The sequence below is a fragment of the Trachurus japonicus genome, chromosome 4 (genome assembly GCF_045865225.1).
Source record: "Trachurus japonicus isolate A0001 chromosome 4, Traja_1.0".
In the NCBI taxonomy this organism is placed as follows: Eukaryota; Metazoa; Chordata; class Actinopteri; order Carangiformes; family Carangidae; genus Trachurus; species Trachurus japonicus.
Genome location: NC_140910.1, coordinates 29,425,477 through 29,432,301, shown reverse-complemented (window position 1 = coordinate 29,432,301; position 6,825 = coordinate 29,425,477).

Below are 6,825 nucleotides of genomic sequence, written 5' to 3'. Positions count from 1 at the left end.
GTGGAAGTGGACCACGGGGGCAGGGCAGCCCGGGCCTTTCTGGAGCGCCGCCACCAGCAGCTGCACCTGAATCGACCTGCACTTACAGCGCCACGTCCCACCAAAGAGGAGGACGCTGCGGGGGGGGCCCTCCCTGACCACCTCGCCCGGTGACGACCGGATCAATAATTAACTCGCAGTGCTGTAGCTCTGCCTGGAGTGTGTGTGTGTGAAGATTTATGCAACGCAGACAATCTGGTTGGTTCCTACGTGTCAGGAAAGATAAATTGATGCCAGAAAAGTAACTGTATTCCTTTTGAATAGTAATTGCTGCACTCGGCTGCTTATCCACTTGCATCCTTGCCACTGGCATGTCTCCAAGGGATTTCTTTCAAGTGCACTGTGGGAGATCTTTCTGCTGTAGCGAAAGGAAGGAGTTGAAATACGACACCCAACTCTGACAAATTTACTTATTTTATTCATAAAGGTTAATTTACCTCCCCTCAGTGGCCGGTTTATTAAGTTAATCTGTTGGATCAAATTCAGCCACAGCTGCTTAATAACACTCAGTTATGTCACATATCATGATATAATGTAGCGCAGTATAATACCACCAGTAACAGTCTGACAGTATCAGTACTAGATCATTATTATAATAATAAATGGTCTTAAACCACATCAGATTGTGCAGTTGTGTCTGATAACGTGACCACAGAGAGAGTAAAGCAGCAGTAAGAGATCCACTTGTTGTAACGTCAGGAGAACAAGAGGAAGTGCTTCAGTCCGGCTTTCAATCAATGCACTGTAACTGGAATTTGAAAAGCCACAGTTTCTTTTTTTTAAAGGTACAATATGTAGGAATTCCCCCCATCTAGCGGTGCGGTTGCATATCATATTCTTGATGTTGCATTCACGTGAAATCGGGCAGACCTCAGACAGACAACAGACGCTGCATGTAACAGGATAAACAAGCATCTATGTAAACAAGTGGTCCGCCAGCATGAGGCAAAACAATACAGGCGTGACAGTATGTTGTCATGGTGATGTCGTATTGTGTTACCGTCTTTCTCTGGTGGAGTAAAATGACATCCGGTTGGTTTGCCGACGGCCGTCTGCCTGACTGCACCTGAATGCAACACCAGTGCCTCTGTCCTTCCTCACACAGTGGTGACAGTTTTAACAGGCGCTACCTGGAAAACTTTCTCCCCGAGCCGACAACTCCGCTGAGTTTCCGTGGTTACCTACGGTCACGCTGCCACTGAACGTAAAAAATGGCGATGCAACATGGCCGCCTCGGTTCAGTGCGCCGCCCACTTATGTATTTCTAACGACTTGTAACAACTCATTCTAAGGTACGAGAAAGCTTTAATTTGTATGCGGGTATGATTCCACTTCAGTGAAATACGTATTTATGAAAGCAATGTTTGATTTTTGCTAATAAAAAGCCAAATAAGTTACATACTGGGGCTTTAAAGCTGGGTTTGATTCCTGTGGCCTCTCTGGGTGGAGTTTGCATGTTCTCAGCCGTCACTCCGACTTCCCCCCACAGTCCAAAGACATGCACACTAGGTTGATTAGCAACTCCAAACTGCCTGTAGTGAGTGAATGTGAGTTTTCCCCTTTTTTTGCCTGCACATTTGGCTCTGTCTGTGGCCCTGTGGTGGACTGGCAACCTTTTCCATGTCAGCAGGGGTGGGCTCCAGCTCCCCACCCATGACCCTGCACAGATAAGCGGTATAGATGATGGATGGATTTCTGTTGCTTCTTCGTCTTCATGTGGCGTAAACACATGGGTAGTTGACAAACTAAGGTGAAACAGTAATTTTTTTTACAAAGTACAAATTATTAATGATATTAAATGAAATTCTAATGTTCAAAGTGTAGTAACCTGAGTGGTTGCTCTCTTAGCAATAATACACGCAGACGCCGGTTACCGTGTTTGCTTTGTTTACTCACACTCCGAGCAGCATACATACATCGGCCAGTAGGCGGAACATTACATGTGCAACACAACAGGTGTGCCTACTTTTCCAGGGCGGGGTTACACGAGCCCGCTGACAAAGGTTCCGGGGCGCAGCCCTCTAATGCAGCAGTGATATGCATTCACTCTGCAACACTTCTCCCCCTTTAAGTGCAAACCTACAAGAGCACAACTTAGAACATAGACTTGTCAACTAAGTGGTTATAAAGTATTAAAGCATATGTTATCATTTAACTGCATTACTTTTCCTTTTGTTACAATAAACATTTTCATTTGCAGCAGATAGAAACTCCTTTTCTTAACCAACAACAAAACCACTGTATCTTGTTTTAATAAACGTTTTTGAACCCTTTTCTTTTTCTTTGCATATTTTTAACAGTTCAACACGTCAGTCTATCTGGAGGCTTGTGTTGCCTCTTTGATCTCCTTAGTTCTGGAGTGAGGTCTCCAGACCTGGGAACAGGGGCAGGTGGGGCAGCCTGCACAGACAGTCCATCAGGTGCCACATTGGTGAGCTCTGACAGTCCCTCATGTGACAACTCAGTGTGCTCTGGTGTCACTGGCACCACAACATAATCTCCAGAGCTGCTCACACTGTCCTTGTGCGAAACACACTGAGGACCTTTCCCTCCCCCATCACGGCGGATACGCAGGTGATCCTGGTGCCTGCGAACCTGCCGACCATCAGACAAGTCCACCACAAAAGACACTGGACCCGTCCGGCGGTGAATGACTCCTGGCAGCCAGGGCGAACCTGTGGCAAAGTTTTTGACATACACACAGTCCCCTGGGTGAAAAAGTCTCTCTTTAGCATGTTGGTCCCGTCGCGCTCTTTGCACATCCTGCGACCTGACGACTCTTGCTCCGACGTCTGGGCGGAGGAGATCCAGATGTGATTTTGGTCTCCGTCCCAGCAACATCTCCGCTGGGGGCACTCCCGTCACAGTGTGAGGCGTAATCCTGTACTGAAACAGGGAACGGGAAAGCTTGGTTTCCAGAGAGTGTCCCGACATTTTCTTTAGTCCCTCTTTCAAAGTCCCAACAGCTCTTTCTGCTAAGCCGTTAGAGGCGGGGTGGTAGGGAGCAGAACAGACATGACGGATCCCGTTTTTCACCATAAACTCTTTGAAAACCTCACTGGTGAATGTGGGCCCATTGTCTGTCACAATCATGTCTGGCAGTCCATGTGTTGCAAATATGCCTCTAAGTGTCTCTGTAGTAACTGGGGCAGTAATACTTGACATGACATGGGCTTCGAGCCACTTAGAATAAGCGTCCACTAGCACCAAGAACATCCGACCCATAAATGGACCAGCAAAATCCAGATGAAGCCTGGACCATGGACGGCCTGGCCACTGCCATGGGTGGAGCGGCGCTGACGCTGGCATCTTTTGGTTCTGCTGACATTGTGAACACGCTTTTACCTTTCCTTCCAAGGCACAGTCCATCCCAGGCCACCACAGAAACGACCTGGCGAGGCTCTTCATACGCGATATCCCAGGGTGGGCATCATGTAGCTCCTCCATCACTTGTGCTCGCCCTGGAGGAGGAACAACCACTCTGGAGCCCCAGAGCAGACAACCATCAAGCACACTCAACTCCAGTTTGCGCTTGACAAAAGGTTTGTATTCCTCCTGCTGTACAGTCACAGGCCATCCTTGCATTATCCATCTCTTAACCTGTGATAACACTGGGTCTCTCTCAGTCCATAGTTTGATCTGTTTTGCTGTCACTGGGGAATTTGACAGTCTGTCCATCAGAAAAACAGTCTCTGGGGGCAGGCCAGTGTGGCTTGGCGTGTCAGGGAGAGGCAGGCGGCTGAAGGCGTCAGCATTTGCATTTTCACTACCTGCCTTGTACTCTATACGATACTGATATGCTGACAGGGTTAACGCCCAGCGTTGTATTCTTGCTGATGCCATGGCAGGAATGCCTTTTAACTCACTAAACAGACCCATCAGGGGCTTATGGTCTGTAAAGATGGTAAAGGGGCGACCAAACAGGTAGTGGTGGAAGCGTTTTACAGCAAAAACTATAGCTAGCCCTTCTTTTTCTAACTGTGAGTACCCTTTTTCTGCTGCAGTGAGAGTACGTGACACGTAGCTGATGGGCTTCTCACTTCCGTCCTCCATACGGTGAGAAAGCACCGCCCCCACGCCGTACGGGGAGGCGTCACAAGACAGGATAACATCCTTGCTGGGTCAAAGTGCACCAGCAGTCGTGCTGAATGTAACAGTCCTTTAACATGCTGAAAAGCTTCCTCCTGAGCCTGCTGCCACTTCCATGAACTGTCTTTATGCAGGAGCTGGTAGAGTGGGGCGAGCACAGTAGAGAGGTCAGGTAAGAACTTTCCGTAGTAGTTCACTAAGCCCAGGAACGACCTAAGCTCTGCTACGTTCTTTGGACTTGGAGCCTCCTTTATCGCCCTCACTTTCTCCTCCACAGGTGACAGACCCTGAGCTGAAATCCGGTGGCCCAGGTATGTGACACTTGGAGCTTGAAAAACACACTTACTGCTCTTCAGACGCAGTCCAGCGTCTGACATCCTCTTCAGCACCTGGTCGAGGTTTCGCATGTGCTCCTCTTCTGTCCTGCCAGTGACCAGGATATCGTCCAGGTAGACAGCAACATGGGGAATGTTTTGAAGCAAATTGTCCATGGTACGCTGGAAAATCGCTGGACTGGATGCGACACCGAAAACCAAGCGGTTGTACTTGAATAGACCCTTGTGTGTATTGATAGTCACATATTGTTTTGATTCTTCGTCCAGCAGCAGTTGCTGGTACGCGTGACTCATATCCAGCTTTGTGAATGTTTTTTCCGCCTGCTAGCATGGTAAACAGGTCCTCCACACGAGGCAGGGGGTAGGTGTCGAGTTGTGAGGCCTGATTAATTGTCAACTTGTAGTCTCCACATATGCGTACTCCACCATCTTCTTTTACAACTGGCACAATTGGGGCTGCCCAGTCAGAGAACTCAACAGGTTCAATCACCCCCGCTTGCTGCAGCCTCTCTAACTCAGCCTCCACTTTAGCTCTCATGGCATATGGCACAGTGCGTGGTTTGAAGAAGCGTGGCTGTGCTTCGGGGTCCACACACAACTTCACTGATGTGCCCTTGAGGGTGCCAAGTTCATCTTTAAAAACATCTGCATATTTAGCTAGAATGTCTTGTACTACTGTGATGTTTTTGACTTCCCCCCAAATGTCCCCCCAATTTAGGCGAACTTTCTGCAGGAGATCACGACCCAACAAACTAGGCCCCTCCCCCTCAACTACTAGCAGTGTAGCCTTAGCTTTTTGTCCATGATACTCAATGTCCACATCTATAGCGCCCACAAGTGGAATGCACTCACCCGTATATGTTTTCAGTCTTATATTAGTCTCTTTTAGTTCAGGTGCACCATCTGAGTTCCACAACTTGTGGAAAGTGCCTTGACTAATCACTGAAACTGAGGCACCAGTGTCCACTTCCATTTTCAGTTTACTGCCGTTTACCTGAAGTGCTGTATAGATGGGCTCAGCCCGGGGCTGGCCAGTGACATTGAACATGTTGAATGAACACTGCTCCTCGTGCTCTTCACTCTGCAGGTGATGTGTGTTCATCTTGTGCTTTGGTTTTCCCCATTCTTTCCTTTGTTTATTTTTAGCTCCCCTGCACTTTTTAGCAATGTGTCCTTTTTTCTGACAGTTATGGCAAACCGAGTCCTTAAAACCACAGTCATTTGCGAAGTGAGCTCCCCCACAACGATAACACTCCACGGACTTTAATGGCTTGCCTCTTTTTTCTTTTGACACCAGATGAACGGCGCATGGCTGCGCACCGCCGTTAGCATTTTTAATGTCTTTAGTGTTGTTAGCTGCTGTTTCCATAGCTTGGGCGATCTCAAGCGCTCTTCTGAAAGTTAGCGTGGCTTCTCCCAACAAACGGCGCTGCATGCCGTCGTCATTAATCTCACAGACTAACCTGTCCCGCAGCATGTCCTCCAGTACAGCACCGAACTCACAGTGCTCCGACAACTGTCTCAGCTCCGCGACAAACGCAGCCACTGTCACTCCCGGCTTGCGTGAATGAGTGTGAAACTTGAAGCGCTGAACAATTACAGATGGCTTTGGGTTGTGGTGATTCTGCACCATGGTTACCAGTTCTTTGAAGCCGATGTCTCCCGGTCTCCGCGGCGTGGCAAGATTGCGGATGAGCTTGTACGTCTTGGCCCCGCACACACTGAGGAGAATCGACCGCTGTTTTCCTTCGTCTCTGATGTCGTTGGCGAGGAAAAAGTGCTCCAGTCTCTCGACATACTCCACCCAGTCGCCGTCCTCCTCGACGAACTCGGTGAGCGAACCGACGGTAGCCATTACTGTTAACTGCGCGCCAACTTCTTCTTCGACTCATACGGTAACTTTACCTACTCGGCATAAATCCTCGGCTTGACTTGCGTTTTTAATCCTCGTCGCCAGTGTAGTAACCTGAGTGGTTGCTCTCTTAGCAATAATACACGCAGACGCCGGTTACCGTGTTTGCTTTGTTTACTCACACTCCGAGCAGCATACATACATCGGCCAGTAGGCGGAACATTACATGTGCAACACAACAGGTGTGCCTACTTTTCCAGGGCGGGGTTACACGAGCCCGCTGACAAAGGTTCCGGGGCGCAGCCCTCTAATGCAGCAGTGATATGCATTCACTCTGCAACACAAAGTATGAATTTTCTTGAACTGTTAGTGTTCAGCAGATATTTTTTATTTTTTCCACTTTTTCATAAGCTTTTTTCACATGCCCGGACATAAATTGTCCTGCGGTGTGACATCACATTACAGTAAAATTTACAAAAATAATAATAATATTTTCAAATATAGATTACT